Consider the following 16,868-nt stretch of genomic DNA (forward strand, 5'->3'; position numbering starts at 1 on the left):
ATCCTCCACACTGCATCTCAAGAAGAAATGGGTAGTAAATTAGGCTATGAAGGATCGACTTGCTTGATGTTATTTCTCTTATCTGTCATTTTACTTTCTTAATTAGAGTTCTTTATTCCCCCTGAAAATACATTCATTAAGTTTGAGGTTAGATTGTCCATCTTGAAACTCCATATCCTGCCCCAACTGCTATTTAGAAACTTATAATCAGCATGTTTTAATGAGAGGTGGACAGTTTCTAAGAACCCAACAAGACAAAACCCAAGAGAGATCTACTAGTTTCATAAGAAATGAAATCTTTAGGCACTTTCTGACACAAAAGGAAGCAGGGGGAAAAAAGCTTCATTAAGGAAGTTACTTGAAAGGATGTACTTAATGCACTGCATGTAGTCATTTGTGTTTTTACTTATGGGGATGGTACCATGAGCTGTGTCTTTCTAGGCATCTGCCATGCTGATGGGCTATGAATGCCTACAGGAGGACCTCTGTGATCCTGCTGTAAGAAGCGAAGAAGAGACTTCTATTTCTGGGAATGGAAGTCTAGATAATGAAGACCAACCTTTCAACTGAGAACACTAAGAAAACTGAACACAATAAAAAGTAAAAAGGCCTCTCTGTTTGTGGCCACTGTAGAGCTCCCAAAGCCCCAGGATTTGAGGGCTGGGACCTTGGAAGGATGGCAGGTGTTGAGGAAACCCTGAGGTCAGGTGCCACTTTCCCACCAAGATGCTTGGAAGCCAAACATCTGAACATCTGTAGTGTTCTCAACAGTTTCCTGGGCTGGGGATCTCAGAGACTATCCTGAAGAAGTCGTTGGAATGACCCCCAGCCTACCAGGTAAGAATCTTGCAGGACAGCATGGAAAAGTAGGGCTAAGACCAGAAACCATTCAGGTCTCCTGAATAAGGAGCCTCACTTCAAATTCACCCAACCCTGGCCACTGGGCCAAAGTGAGAGGCTGTCTTCCCCACAGAATGATAGTGTAATGAAAACAAACAGGGGTGACACAAATAAGCCAGGTGGCAGGAACCAAACCACAGGGGTTCCAGATATTGGAATTAGCAGACATAGACTTTAAAATAATTGTGATGAACATGTTTGAGAATCAAAAGTCGGGTTGGAGAATACTGTGGGAGAGCTGGAGACAGGAAAAGGAAAATATCCAGACTGAATCATAGAAAGAGTAAGTAATGGAAAATACAGCAAAGAAGAGAGGGACAAAGCAGCATAATGAAAAGGTTGGATGTTGATAGAATCAATACCCCTGAAGGTGAAAACAGAGATTGGATCAGATCAGAAACAATCTTCAAACAAGTGATGGCTGAGCATTTCCCAAATGTCCTCCCAATGAAGGACATTGACTCACAGATACAAGAAGCTCATTGGTAATCAACACTTTGTGATGTTTGTCTAGCTGTGCACGTCAGGACTCATTTTCCCATATTTGATTAAAAAAAAAACATAAAGCACTGTATAAAAAACAAAGAAAATCCACAAAAGCAGTGCAGCTGAAGTGTTGTGACTGATACAGTGGCCTAGGTAGCCCAAGCCTCTGAGATACGGTGTGATAACCATATAACATGCACCACCCTTTATTAAGTAGTAAGGATATTGTGGTGGAAAGGCCAGTGTTGCTCAGGTCTGCAGGACCTGGATTTGAATCCCCAATCAATGTCTCACCAGCTCAGTGATTTTGGGCAAGCTACTTAACGTATTTCTTCAAATTAAAGAAAGAACAGCACTTCAGGGGGTGGTGAAATGAGTTGCCAGCTCCTGTCTTTCTGCATGCCCCGTGCTCGCTGGAGCTCCAGTCCCCTCCCCCTGGCCAGTCTCCTCTGTGCCTTCGCTTCCTCTCCCTGCCTCTTCCCTTCTCTGCTGGCACTTCATTCTCCTGGTTTTAAATGTCACACATTCACTCTTGGTTCCCAGTTTGCACCTCCAGCCATTACCTATATGTTGACTGCAGACTTTCAGCTCTTAAGTGGCTATCCAGAGAGTCCAAGTGGCATCCTAGCTGTGAAATGTCCAGATACAACCCCTGAGCATGCCCTTGCTACCTGTCCCCTGCTCTCCATATCATGGAACTCGGCAGCTCCATCCTGCCCACTGCCCGGGCCCAGGGAACTCAGAATAATTGCACACTGATTGCTCATACCCTCCATGTCCCAGTCCCTCAGCAGGTCCTGAGAGCTGTGTCCTTGACATATATCCCAACTACAGCCACTCCTCCCCAGGACTGCCCAGCTCCCCTGACCCTGAAGGAAGAGGAGGGGCCAGAGGCCAGGCATGCTGCATCCAGGGGCAAGGCGGTGTGTTCCAGGCAGGGGGAGGAGCAGAGGCAAAGGTGTCGAGGCTCAGGTGGAGCTGGCAAATTTAAGGACTAGCAGGGAGGCCAGCATGCAGGGAGGCCAGAGTTTGGGGGAGGCCAGCATGTGTTTGGCCCAGAGTCTCTTGCACATGGTTTGCATTTGTTCATCCCTATTTGGGACAAAGTCAGCTTTGGTCTTGATGGAGATTTTATAGTCAAAAGACCAGAAAAGAGCAGCAAGCTTCTTAAATATAACATCATCCAGTCTCTTTATTTTACATAGAAGGAAACTGAGGCCCAGAAGGTGAGATAGAAGCTCATTCAGGACCATGAGGATCCCAGAACTCTTCTTCAAAGTCAAAATGGGTGCTGTGATTTGCTGGTCCTGAGGAGGACGATGGTAAATCCAGTACCTGCTCAGTCATAGCAGCCCAGAGGCCATGTCCACCCACTTGGACTAGCAGGTGCCTGGAGTCTCAGAATGCCAGAACCACACAGCCACTGGCACGAGGGTCAGCAACGGGGCTGGCTGCCAGTGAGCCTCCGTCTGCAGCTCTGGCTCTGGCTGTCACCCGGATCTGACCCCATCCACTGGGGCATGTCTGGCTGCAGCCTCTGCCTCGGGGAGAGCCGGCGGCCAGTGCTGCCAGCATGGTGGAGAGGCAAGGGGTATGCAGTTGAACTGGAAGCTCTCCCTGTAGCTGGGACAGATGCAGACATAGGAGCATCCAGAGCTGGCCATTGCCTGAGGATGCAGGCACAGGGGCGCTGTGGCTGAGGGTGCAGGATCAGACACTGTGGGCCCCTTAGTACTCACGTGAGCCTGAGCAGATCACGTCACCTCGATCCCAGCTTCCTCATCAGATCCAGAGGCCCCCCCTTCAGGCTCTAGCAAGGTTTTAACAGTGTAGCGCAGGCATGTGCTCAGGTCATTACAGTGCTGCCCTGCCCTCACGAACCCTCCATAATTAGTGGCTATTTTTAGCTTTTATTATTATGCGTCAGGTCCTGTTTCTCTCTAGGGAACTCCCTACACACTGCAAATACTCTGAAGATAGGGACGCAGGATGCAGCTGCTGACCCCAGCCCCCGAGTGGACCAAGCCTAGTTCTCAAATGAGCAGCCCTGCGGTGGCAGGAGTTCTTTCCCTGGCCTCACCTGCTCAAGTTGGGCAAGTGAAGTCAGCAAGTCACGACACAGGGGCTCTGGGACAGCTCTGAGTGAGGGAGGCCCTGGCTAGCATCGACATCGACATGTCATGGCCACAAAGACTTGGGACTCTCCTCGGTGAGACTCACAGCACAGAAGGAGAAGCACCAGCCAGGGACTCTCGTATGGGTGGGTGGGGAGGTGGGGGTCTGCGTCAGCATGCAGGAACAGCAGGGCAGGTGGGGTGCAGTGAGGGGGCCCAGAGGTAGCCAGGGCTAGACCCTGTGCGAGCAAGAGCACAGTTTGAAAACAGAGCCTTCAGTGGTCCTACCCCTGGGCTGGATGCAGACCTGCAGACAGGAAGCTGTGATGGGAGGAGTGGCAGTGTGGGAGAGAGGCAGCTGCCCCCCCCCCCCGTGTCAATCAGCTCGGGGCTGTCAGCTGACTTGTGTCCCCAGGAAGAGGTGTCCAAGTCTTACCCTCCTAGGGCACAGTGAATGTGCATTTATTTGGCAATGAGGTCTTTGGGGAGGTAACTGAGTTAAGAGGAGGCCATGCAGGTGTAGGTTGGACCCTACTCCTTGGACAGATGTTCTTTTGTAGAGGGACACAAAGAGAGACACCAGGGACAATGGGACTTGATGACAGAGGCAGAGACCAGTGTGATGCAGCCACAAGCTAAGGAACCCCGAGGATGGCTGGCAATGCCAGAAACCAGGAAGGGGCCTGCAATTCTTCCCTGGGGCCTTCAGGGACCTGCTGACACCCCAACTGCACACGTGTGGCTTCCAGAGCTGTGGGGGAGTAGAACTGTGTTGGTTTAAGGTCCCAGTTTTGGGCTCTGTGTTGCAGCAGCCCTAGGAAACGAACCCCACTCCAGGCTGTGATGGGACAGAGCAGGTGTGAGGGGGAGAAGGGGGATGGAGAAGCCTTGCGGACAGAGCGAGGGGCCTGGCTAGGTTTGAGTGGAGCAGAAGGGGCCGGGGTGGGAGAGGAGAGAGGGAAGGAGGGACAGCATGGAAGTAATAGTAGATGCAGAGGCTGCCTGAAACACTAGCTGAAAATTCCAGAATCCCAGCTCAAGACCATTGACTGTGGAACAAAAGCCATTCCAGGCTTTTGGAATTGCAGGTTAAATGATTAGAGAATCGTTTTCCACCAGCCTGCTCAAGACTGGACAGGATGCGTCCCCCGCAGAGGCCCGGCAGATGGTGGCACGAAGTAGAGGTCAGGGCACTTGTCAGGACTCCAGGCGCTGGCGGAGTCACTCAAGATGGTGATTCCTAGTCGACTCCAGCAGTTTCTTCCCTTCACAGATTGAGAGAGCACCTGAATGCTCAGTGTGTAGGAGTCCTTGGAAGTTGCTGTTGTGTGGACTCCATTTTCCAGATGGCTGAGGGCCCAGGTATGAGCTTCCTACGGCTGCGGTAACAAAGTACCACTGACTGGATGGCTTCAAACCACACAGATGTATTCTCTTCATTGCTGGAGGCCACAAGGCTGAAACCCAGGTGTTTGGTGGGCCCTGTTCCCTCCGAAGGCTCAAGGGGAGGATCTTTCTTGCCTCTTCCACCTTCTGGTGGTGGCCATCCATCCTCCGTGTTCCTGGGCTGGTAGACATGTTACTTCATTCTCTGCCTGTCGTCACATGGCTTCTTCCCCATGTGTCTCTGTGGCTGTTGTCTTTTGGTCAGGGTACCAGTCATTGGGGTAGAACCCAGCCCAATCCAGAATGATTTCATTCTGAATAATGGCACCTCTGCAAAGACCTTATTTTCAAATGAAGTCACATTGTGAGGTTCAGCGTAGATGTGGATTTTGGGGAGACACTCTCCTGCCCAGTACATACTTTATAAGTACATGCCCACCTATCTTCTCAAGCTCAGACTCTGAGTCCTGGTGCCCCTCAGCTATGCTCATCTTGCTGGGCTGACATCGTTTCCATAATTAAAACTTCCTTGAGGAATCACTGGGTTTGGTAGTAAGAGTCATGCAAGAATAGTAAAAAGACCAAAGAAGAATGGGAAAATTATATCTACACTCACAGATACCAGTTTCTTAAAAAATAAAGAGAAATTTAGAAATACTATTTTTTTTTCTAGCCTGGATGGATGAAGAAATCACATTAGAAACCCAGCGACAAGATATGCTTTCTCTACACTGTCATCGAGAAAGCCATGAGAAGTGAGCAATTAAGAGTAAAAGCTTTTCCTTAGCAACACCACCAGACAGCTCATCCCTCTGCCCTGCTTGGCAGGAGACTGTGCTGCTCCTGTCTGCTCAGCCGGGGCACTTGTCCTTTCACATATCTCCCTGGGAGCACGCACGGAAGTTGATGTGCTTTTTATTGCTTTCCAGCATGATTACCCACATGCCTCCATCACCCACTGACGATGGGTAGCAGATACCGGGTGGTGTGCAACCTCACCTTTCATCGTGGGAGTGCGGTCTCCGGACAGTATGTATCTCTGCAGCTATCGCCCCAGACACTCTGGGTTCTGTTGGTCTGTCCATCCTTTGCATCGCCACATTTCAGTCATTGTCTTGACTTGTCATGTTTATATTGCAAAATCGAATTTGCCTCTTAGCAGCCTGAGGCTTGGTGGCCTTGAACTTGGTTTTCCCCCAGCATGTGGCTTTCCAGCTGGTGACATGAGACGGTTCCTATGTCACAGCCAGCTTATTTTTCCCCTTTCTTCTCTTTTCTGATTCAGAAAGACAGAACTATTCAAGTATTTCCTTGTGAAATTAGGAATATATAGATTGCTTTTCAAGAGCATTCTCTTTTCAAAGGAATGTAAGATTAAGGTGCACACATCTGCAGTCTGTAAAAGGCCTTGAGGTTACATCTTTCCAATAAAGAGATTGTCTTTTTATTTGCTTTGATTAAAAACAGCAGCATTCCCTGCTGCCAAATAACTCACCTGGGTTTTATCTCATCACTATAAATAAGCAGAGCAGCCATGCATCACAATGAGCTCCATTCAAAACATCAAGGCGAAAGTCTGGAAAAAGGCTCCCCATGGCCATGAGTCAGTTGCACTTTCAAGATCACAGGCAGCCAGTTTCTTAATATCTTTATTCTTAGCCATCTGGTCACACTGCTTCCTGGGACTGGGGTCCTCCTGCTCGGTGTCCACCGAGCTCAAAGCCATGTATTCAGGCTTGTCCATGGTGTGTCTGGCTCACACAGTGGCTGTTGACGTGCATCCCTGCCATTTTCACTTGGCCGGGGACGGGAAGCATACCACTTTGCCAGCGCCTCTGGGATGGGCATGGTTGGGCACACTGGATTCTGTAGGTCTGAGGGGGAGCACTCAGGAATGTGGGAGGTTGAAAAAACAAAGAAGGAAGAAATAGTGTACCGGCTCCAGAATGATGATGACAGTATTGATGGTGACATGATGATGATGGTGGTGATGGCGATGATGGTGTTGATGGTGACTTGATGATGTTGGTTATGATGATGGTGATGGTGATAGAGCTGATGGTGATGAAGATGGTAATGATGGTATTGATGATGATGTGATGGTAGTGATGATGGTGTCAATGGTAATGAAGATAAGGACAGAAATGATGGTGATCATCATTGTTTGTAGAACTTACTCAAATTTAAGCCTCAAGCCCTGGGATTTAGTCACTATTATGAGCCTGGTTAGTAGACTTGGAAATCCCTTAATGCAGTCTTATTCCTGTTTGAGACAGTTCTTTCAGAAAAGCTATAACATGGACTCTTGGAAGGGCCCTCTCATGGACTATCTTCACATGTGTGGTGTAGAAGTCAGGATGCCACCCTGTCTGATGGCCTCTTGAGAGGAGAGGTTGAGACTGAGAGACAAAATGCACAGAGGAGGATGAGAGAAGATGAAGGGAGCTTAACAGGCAAGTCTCTACCAGGAGTATCCCAGTGCTTTACACTACCTGAGGTTAGATGGACTCTCTAAGAGTTCCTGAGGAAAGAGTGGGTTGAGGCACAAATATTGCTGATCATGGCTTTGCTCTTTCCTGAACTGAACAGAGCTTCTTCTGACGGACCAGAGCAAAAGAGCCCAGGGCAGTGATTCCTGAGTAGACACCAGTAGGGCCAACTTTACATACTTACTCTCAAAGCCTAAAGCCACGGGATATTTTGGGACTCCTTATGTTGTCTATCTGAGGACACTCTCAGTCCCTCAAAATCTCAGAAATTCCAAATCTAGGACAGGTTCTCAGGGAGAATTTGACCCACCCAATTTCTTACCAGATTTTTGTTTTTCTGTGGTTCATCCACTCCCACCCCTGATGGGATTTCTGACTATACAACCATCTACATTTCATTTAAAATCTATATGAATAAGACCATAAAATTGTAATGTTTCCTGCGACTTTAAAAAATGATAAATACTGGGGCAGCCTGGGTGACTCAGCAGTTTAGTGCCTCCTTCAGCCCAGCGTCTGATCCTGGGGACCCACATCGGGCTCCCTGCATGGAGCCTGCTTCTCCCTCTGCTTGTGTCTCTGCCTCTCTCTCTCTCTATCCCATGAATAAATAAATAAATAGAATCTTTTAAAAATGATAAATATATCATTTTCATATTATCTCTTCCTGATCTTTCTTGTTAAAATGCCTTCTAAAACAATGTAATTTAATGGTTGCACTAGGTCTAAATGATCATTGTGATTTCAAGTTCCATGTTCTTTTGTCTACTTCCTGAGACCCGCATTTATAGTATGGCAGAGATATACATATAATTATCTCATATCATTATCAGCTCTATGTGACCTTTCTCTGGTAGTGGTCAAGAGACAGAGTCCAACTGTTGAGGGAACCTGGCGTCCTCTTACCAGGTACTGGTTTCTGGGCCAATGACATGCCTGCTCTATAATCAATGTTTGGCAGTTCATTGGTGAATGATTTCCTGGATATCTGGAAGAGATGTTTTTCTTTCTAAGATTGCCTCTTTTTTTGTTTTTAAACTGGTTAAGTATTTTTTAAGTTGTTCCTTCCCCTGTCCTCATTATCTTCATCATTATGTACTCTTTTTAAACCAGTGATCACCCTTGAGAATGCAACAGTCACTGTGACTTACCGTGTCTAATATAAATTAGTGCTTTTACTTGTTTCCAGCCACAGCAGAAAAGGTAGGAAGCCCTGACAGCATGTAGCCTTGCCCCACCGGTCTTATTGTTGTCACTTACTTTGTATATTATTCACACTTGGCATGGACACTTCTGTTTAGATTTGTTCACTTGTTTGAGGTTTACCCTCCTCTTGCTTGTCTTAGGTCTTACTTGGAGTCATTCTCTCCCACTGGGAGGACTTCCTTCAGCCTTGCCATCAGGGTGGTTCTCATGCTGATAGATTCTGTCTATTTTTGTTCCAACATGTTTTAATTTTACTTTCATTCTTGGGATATATTTTTCCTAGAACTTTAATTTAAATTTTTGTTTTTGTGCTGGAACACCTGCACCCCAATGTTCATAGCAGCAATATCCACAATAGCCAAACTGTGGAAGGAGCCTCAGTGTCCATCGAAAGATGAATGGATAAAGAAGATGTGGTCTATGTATACAATGGAATATTACTCAGCAATTAGAAACGACAAACACCCACCATTTGCTTTGACGTGGATGGAACTGGAGGGTATTATGCTGAGTGAAATAAGTCCATTGGAGAAGGACAAACATTATATGGTCTCATTCATTTGGGGAATATAAAAATTAATGAAAGCGAATAAAGAGAAAGGAGAGAAAATGAGTGAAAATATCAGTGAGGGGGGATCCCTGGGTGGCTCAGCAGTTTAGCTCCTGCCTTTGGCCCAGGGCGCGATCCTGGAGTCCTGGGATCGAGTCCCGCGTCGGGCTCCCAGCATGGAGCCTGCTTCTCCCTCCTCCTGTGTCTCTGCCTCTCTCTCTCTCTCTCTCTCTCTCTCTCTCTCTGTCTATCATAAATAAATAAATAAATAAATAAATAAATAAATAAATAAATTTTTGGTTTTGTTGTTGTTGAGAACTTGATTTTCTCCTGGCTTCCATCATTTCTAGAAACCAGTCAGCTGTAGCTCTTACTGCCATCATTCGAAAAGTCATTTGTCTTTTTTCTCCACCTGATTTCTCTCTCAGTTTTCTACCTTTTCCTACATTGTATTTAGGTGAGGGGTATTTGCAATTACCCTGTTTGTGTTTGTAGAGCTGATTGAATATGTGGCTTTAGGTCTTTCATTAGTTTTGGGAAAGCTATAATAATTTCCTCTGCCTCTTTGTTTTTCTCTTTGTGTCTGGATCTTCAATTGCAGGTAATGGAGACTTTCTTGTCATATCCCTGCCCCTCTTATGTTCTTTCCATCATCTTCATCATGCTGCCTGAGTGATTTCTTCTGACCAACTTGTCAGTTTGCTAATTCCATTTTCAGCTCTTCATAATTTTCTATTAAACTCATCAACATGGTGTCATTGTAGGTTTTTGGTCCTTGAAGATCCACTTGGGCTTTTAAAATGGTTTGTGTCTCTTTACAAAATTCTCTAAAAAATAGTTTCTAGTTCTGTGCAAAAATTCTCAGCCTGTTCTTTCATTCCTTAAGCACATTAAGTCTTGTTACTTTTCAGCCTGTGTCTGACAATGCCATTGTCTGGATCCCTTGTGGGTTAAATTTCTCTGTTTTAAATAATGTTCCTTATCTCCTCATGCATAGTCATTTTTGACTGGGTGTAGGCATTGTATTTGAAAAGTAGTAGAGATAATTTGAGTCTCTGTATGATGCTTTCTTCCTACACAGAGGACCATAACTAGGGAAGGGGATTCAAACCTAGGGTTACCTTGACTCTCAGGGGCATACATAGATAAAGGCTTGACTACTGTCTTTTTTTGAGGGTCAGTCTACTTCTAGTTTACCCTTATTCCTAGTATTTTTTAAATTTATTTTTATTTTAGAGAGAAAAAAAGAGACAGAACATGTGAGCAGGGGGAGAGGCAGAGGGAAAGGGAGAGAATCCTTAAAGCAGACACCCCCCTGAGTGCAGAGCCCAACACTGGGCTCAATCCCAGGACCCTGAGATCATGACCTGAGCCAAAACCAAGACTTGGATGTTTAACTGACTGAGCCACACAGGTGCCCCACTTATATTCCTAGGTATTAAGTCTTCGATGTTTCAACATGATACTTAGGTGTTTACAGAACCATCTTCTGTGCCTGGAGTGCCTTGAATTCCAATTTCTGTCTTGATCCCTGAGAATCTGTCAAAGGCTCTGGTCATCACTACGTGTTCTGCTGCTCATAGAAGCTTCTAGGGTAAATGTCCCCAAATGCTAGACTCACCTGTTTAATTTTTCTCTCAAACATTGGTTTTATGATTTTTAAAAAGGATTTTATTCATTTATTCATGAGAGACACAGAGAGAGAATCAGAGACACAGGCAGAGGGAGAAGCAGGCTCCCCATGGGGAGCCTTATGCAGGACTTGATCTAGGACCCTGGGATCATGCCCTGAGTCAAAGGCATCATGCTCAACCACTGAGCCACCCAGATGCTTTGGTTCTGTAATTTTTTATTGCTGTATTAGTTTTATGACAACTTTAAATACATTTCAACAATATTTTCTCAGATTTTATGGTTGTTCTCATTGAGAAGGATTAGTCTGGTATTATTAGAGCTGGAGCTCACCTGTATAGCAGTATCTTAATCATTTATGAAATAAATCTATTTCATAGAAATTTTGCATATAATACATGGGAAAGCAATTGAACCTACCTGCCAATTGCCTTCTGTGCAGCTATGATCATGCTAAAAAAGACAGTTCTCATGACAGCACTGCAGTATTTTTGCTCTAGAATGTTCATGACACTCTGATACTGTGCCAACTTGATTGTGTTTTCTGCTATTAACTGCCTATGAAATCAGCATGGGGATGGTCATCCCCTTAAACTTGGCACTGGACCATCTGGCTGCATTTTCCATGTCTTCACCTGCCTAGAAACTCTGCAGAGTCTTGGCCACCACTGCTCCATCCTTCCTCCTTGAAGCTCAGATACTTTTACTGCTCAGATATCCTTATATCCTTCACCTGAGTCTACCTTTGTTACACTGCACACAGTAGACAAAGGTTTGAAACCCTTTCCGGCTCACTTTTAGAGCTACTGTTTGCTGAGCCACAGTCGTGGGCTCCCTTGTGCTCCCTTGTGGATCTCAGGCATACCTCTTCACATTGCTCTGGGAGTTATATGCTTCTCTGCTTACCTGACAGATTAGGAAACGAGTCCAAAGAGATTAAGTTGGTTGTATAAGATCATATAGGGAGTCTATAAAGGAGCCAAGGTGTGAACTCAGATTAGGCTGGCTCTAAAGCCTGTGCCCTCCGTTTGCACTACACTACTTGGTTAAAGCATCTTGTGCAAACTGAATCACCTCAATTTCCAGAAAGGACAACTTGGGTACATAGAAGTATTTATTCTTATGAATGAAGAATGTCTAATGTTATTGACTTTGATTTTATTTAATAGGACTTTAGTCCAGAAAACTCAAATATGTTACCAGCTGCAAGTAGACAAGTGTCACAGTCTATGGACATTTTTTACTACTTAGATTTTACCTATGTATATGTGTGTATGTGAAATTGGTTATTTATTTATTTTAAAGATTTGATTTATTTATTCATGAGAGACACTGAGAGAGAGAGAGAAGCAGAGACATAGGCAGAAGGAGAAGCAGGCTCCCCGAGGGGAACCTGATGCAGGACTCGATCCCAGGACTCCAGGATCACACCCTAAACCGAAGGCAGACGCTCAACCACTGAGCCATCCAGGCGTCCTGTAATTGGTAATTTAATGTGTCAGCTTGGCTGTGCCATGATACCCAATGTTTGCTTAAATACCAGTCTAGATGTCCCTATTAAGGTACTTTTCAGAAGTAATTAACACTTAAATCATTAGACTTTGGTTAAAGTATATTTTCTTACTTAATGTGGGTGGGCCTCATCTAATCAGGTGAATGCTGTAGGAGGAAAGATTGAAGAAGGAATGCAGATGGCCTTCAGGCTTGAGCTGCAGTGTGAACCCTTCCCTGGGTCTCCAGCCTTCCAGCCTTCTCTGAAGATTTCAGGCTGGCTAGGCCTTACAATTACATGAGCCAATTACTTAAATAAATCTCTCTCTCTTTCTCTGTCTATACATATCTCCTACAGTTCTGTTTCTCTGGAGAACCTGCCTAATATAGTATATATGAAAAAATATTTTATTTGTAAATAGATCACTGAGTTAATCCCAAGCCTCAACAGACATCCTCACATTTAATAGAGAGGAAAAGTTTTGTAAGTGGAACTTGGTTTCATCTAGAAACAGTGTTCTCATGACCCCTATTGAACACTGGACCAGTTTTCCAAAAGACCAAAGCCTGATATTATCTTAAATGGTTGAAAATACTCATGGACAACCAGCAACGATAGGAGGCAGCATGGGTTTGGCTCACAGGCCATGGTTCGCTACGGTTCTGGTCTGTCACCTGGTCACACTGTCTGGTGTGCAGATGTGCCGTGGACACGTGAGTGCTGGATCAGCTCCAGCGCGTGGGTGAGGATGTTGTTTTGTGTCTTGCCAGCACTCTGCTCCAGCTGAGAACCTGAGGCTTTTATTCATGTAAGCCTTCCACTAAACACATTTTTTTCTCCCTCTAGTGCAGGCATCTATCAGCTTTGTGTTGGATTTCTAGATCACAGAGGAACCTCGGGAGGTTCCAGGTGTCTTCATTTTCAAGGTGGTTTGTCTTTCAGATGCTCAGCATGAATTCTGCAGGCCGACTTCTCACTGCACAAGGACAGAGGGTGGGGGGCTAAGTGTTTTTGCAACTGGCAACCAGGGTGGCTGTCATCACGGAGCAGGGAGATGCTGGGCTCTTGTGTTATAGGAAGTGCAGCAGAACTAGACAGGCCACCCAGGGGACAAGACTGATGGAGCTGGAATGACCAGGAGGATGGAGAAAGCCCTCGGTCCTTGTCACATCCTTTGGAAAAGTATCTTTGAAGGTTGGGTGGAGAAGGAAGGGCCCCACCGAGCTCTTGGCTATGGTTTATGTCTCTGGCTGTAGAACAACCAGGATATAAAGTACTTAACTTAGTTTGACTATTGTTGATCTCTGGAGTCAATGAAGAAAGATTAGCAGAAGAAAGATATCATTTTACTCCTTGACTGTGAGAAGAGCAGCAAGCATCCACCTCCATGTTTTACCCAATTCTGATTTACTTAACCTGTGTGTCACGGCGGTTTTTCTCAGCAAGACCAGATGGGTCACTCTGAGCACTGAGCCCATGTGCTTGTGCTGTTGTCAGTGACAAAAGGAGGCTCAGGATGGAAGTGTGGGCACCCCAGGCCAGAGCAGAGCGATCGCCTTTGAAGGCCATCCGTGTTCATGAGGGAAAGAACGAGCGCGAGCCTGGCTCTGAAGGCCGGGCAGGCTCTTCCCAGCTGTCTTCAGGGTCTGATTTCGTCTGACTTTGCTCTCCACAGCTGGAATGCTCGGATATGATGTGCAGACTTGTTTTCAAAAGCAGGGATGACAGTGATGAATCTTTCCTATCCACAAGCCACTGATTTTGGAGGCCTTGAGCGCACACAGGCAACCCCGTGGTTGAGGGGGAGCATCTACGTTTCACGGGCCTCCATTCTGAAGGAGGGATCTGTCTACTGTTGGGACAGCTTCAGATTTCTGTTGAAGGGTAACACAAGACACAAAACAGTGACTCATGTTGGGTGCCAGTGATGATGCCCATAGTGGATGCTAACAGGACTTGCTCCCAGACATGGATCAGTTGGGGTCCTGGTAGGGGAAAAAATCCAAGTCAGATGGTTCGGAAAACCTTGAGGAGAGATCTGTTCTCAGATGTGTGGGCTTCTTTGAAGGAAACAATGAGGGAAGATCACCGCTACTCCCCAGACCCGGAGGCCCAAGGTGGTGAAGTGTCCCTCCTTGACTACACTCCAGTCAGGGCTCTCTGAGCCCTCTTCCAACTGGACCCCAATTTGCGGACTTCCGTGTCCGTCTGCATCACATAATTTTAGCAAAAGTCCTGTTAGTTGGTTTAGTCAGATGCCCACTGTGCATGTCTGGTCACCCCCAATATCTGCTCTGGTTCCTTACTTGCACTGTCCCAGTGACGTCAGACCCCCTGGCCTGCCTCCAGAAAAAGTCCTGTCAGTCTAGGTGAGCTGGAATCCCTCCTTGGCTGTAGACTCCCACGTTTCCTTCTTGTATTCAGAGTTGAGCCCAAACTCCTTCTCCTACTACAAAAACCCACTGTGGGGGTTCCTGGAGCTATTACAAGAGTCCCTCTGAGTGAAGCCCACCTTGCCATCTTCACAAGTATCATGAATCATTTTCCCCATCAATAAAAAAGGAAGAGAGGGTTTTATCTGAGCTGAGCAGGAGTGGGAGCTGCGATGAAGGGACCCCAGTCCCTGCAGAAACATGGTCTAGCACAGGAAATGGAGAAAACACAACCCCTCTTTCCTGCGTCTCATCTCCTGCCAGTGCTTCCTGGCGCTGAGACTAGAGGGAAGCTGCTTACCAGGGGACCCTGTGGCCACAGCCCACAAGGTGTGGTGGGGAGGCCGACGGACAGCAGGCAACAGAAGGCCTGCGTTGTAAGCGCCCAGTGGGCTGGAGATGTAGCACCCTCGGCCTTTGTCCTGCCTCTGTGCACCGCAACGAGTCCAACCTCTGCACGGGCTGTGGGTGTGGGCTGGTATGTATGTGTCTGTCTCTGCATGGAGAGACATCTCTGCAGGCCTTAAAGCATGCATGCCTATGGCCGTGTCCTCCACGTGGCAGGATTGTCAGAAACACGATGAGCTGTGCTGTCAGCCAGTTTAGAATTACTGAGTCTGAGAGGGAGAAGGAAAATGGAAGACTGAGGACCCAGGGCTACCTCCCATGGGTCTCTGCGAGCCCTGTTCTCTGTGTGGTAACTGGCCCACAAGGCACATATTAGAGCATTTCAAATGCATGCAGGAGTGATGGATTCCATTCAAGGCACAAGTAAAGTTTTAGAAGAAATCACAGCACACAGTTAGACCATGACTCTCTTTCCATTAATTCATAGTAGAGTAAGGGTGTGCATCCAGGACCCCAGAGGCCGGGCCATCCATCTCCTCACCCCCATCTCCAGGGGACCCAGGATTGTTGGGTTTGAAGAAACCCCAGGGACTGGTGCTCGGATGGCGTGGGGACAGTTATACACTGACATATGGCAATGGAAAAGAAAGCCAGAAGTGAGTTGTGGTCTTCTGGATTAATCCAAGTTTGTCCTTCTCGGAGACATTTGCAGCTTGTAGCCCCAGAGCACAGGGATCTCCGAAGGGTCAAGAAGAGATACGTGCCCATGGTGGGAATACATGTTTCTTAGAATAAAACCAGACAGCATGAGGATAGTATATGGCTGACTATGTGTGTTTGTGCTTGTGAATGAATGGGTTTGTGTTGGGAGGTGTTATGGGTTGATTGTGCCCTTCCCCCAAATTCATCTCTCTACATAGTAACCCCTAGCACCTCAAAATGTGATCTTATCGAAGAATAGAGTCCTTGCTGGTGTATTTAGTTAAGACGAGATCGTCCTGGAGTAGATGGGCTCCTGACCCCTCCTTGTAAGAATGGGGGGGCTTTGGAAAATTGGTTCTATCTGAGGCTGTTAAAGAAATCTTGGGTCCAAATGGAAATACAGATTAAAATTGTCAATTTTGATGAAGATCGTGATAATGAAAATACAACATATCCGAATCTAGGTAAAGCTACTGTCAGAGTATATCTTGAAGCATTAAATACCTATGGGAAGGTGGGGAGTGCGCAGACTGAAGAGGGTCAGTTACAGCATAAATTAGTGATAAGGATGTAATTTTCAGTAAGGTCACTATAATTAACAATCCTGTATTGCATATTTGAAAGTTACTGTTGGGTGGATCTTAAAATTCTCATTACAGAATAAACTTTGTACCCTTGTATGGTGACAGATGTTGAAAAAGGAGGGGAGGCATGCCCACAGGGGGGATGAAGGCAGAGGTTGGGGTGATGTGCTCACAAGCCAAGAAAGGCCAAAGATGGCCTGCAGACCAAAAGTCAGGGGAGAAGTACGAGACAGAGTCTCCTTGAGGCCTCAGGAGGAGCCAACCTGCCAGCACTTTGATCTTGCACTTCTGGCCTCCAGAAAGGGGAGAAAATCCAATTCTCTTGTTTATGCCACCAGGTCCATGGTACTTTGCACAACAGCTCTCGCTGACTCTAAGTAGTATATCCACCTTAGTTATGTGCTTATATATGTATGTAAACATGTGCACATAGGGGCACCATGCACACGCACATCTTCCAGATATATAAAGGAGTCCCTACATGCTCCCACCTACACCCCAAAGTCTAGGTTGGCCTTCCTCTCCCCTTCCTCAGGGGGCAGGGAGC

Source organism: Vulpes lagopus, chromosome 17 (assembly GCF_018345385.1).
Source record: "Vulpes lagopus strain Blue_001 chromosome 17, ASM1834538v1, whole genome shotgun sequence".
Classification (NCBI taxonomy): Eukaryota; Metazoa; Chordata; class Mammalia; order Carnivora; family Canidae; genus Vulpes; species Vulpes lagopus.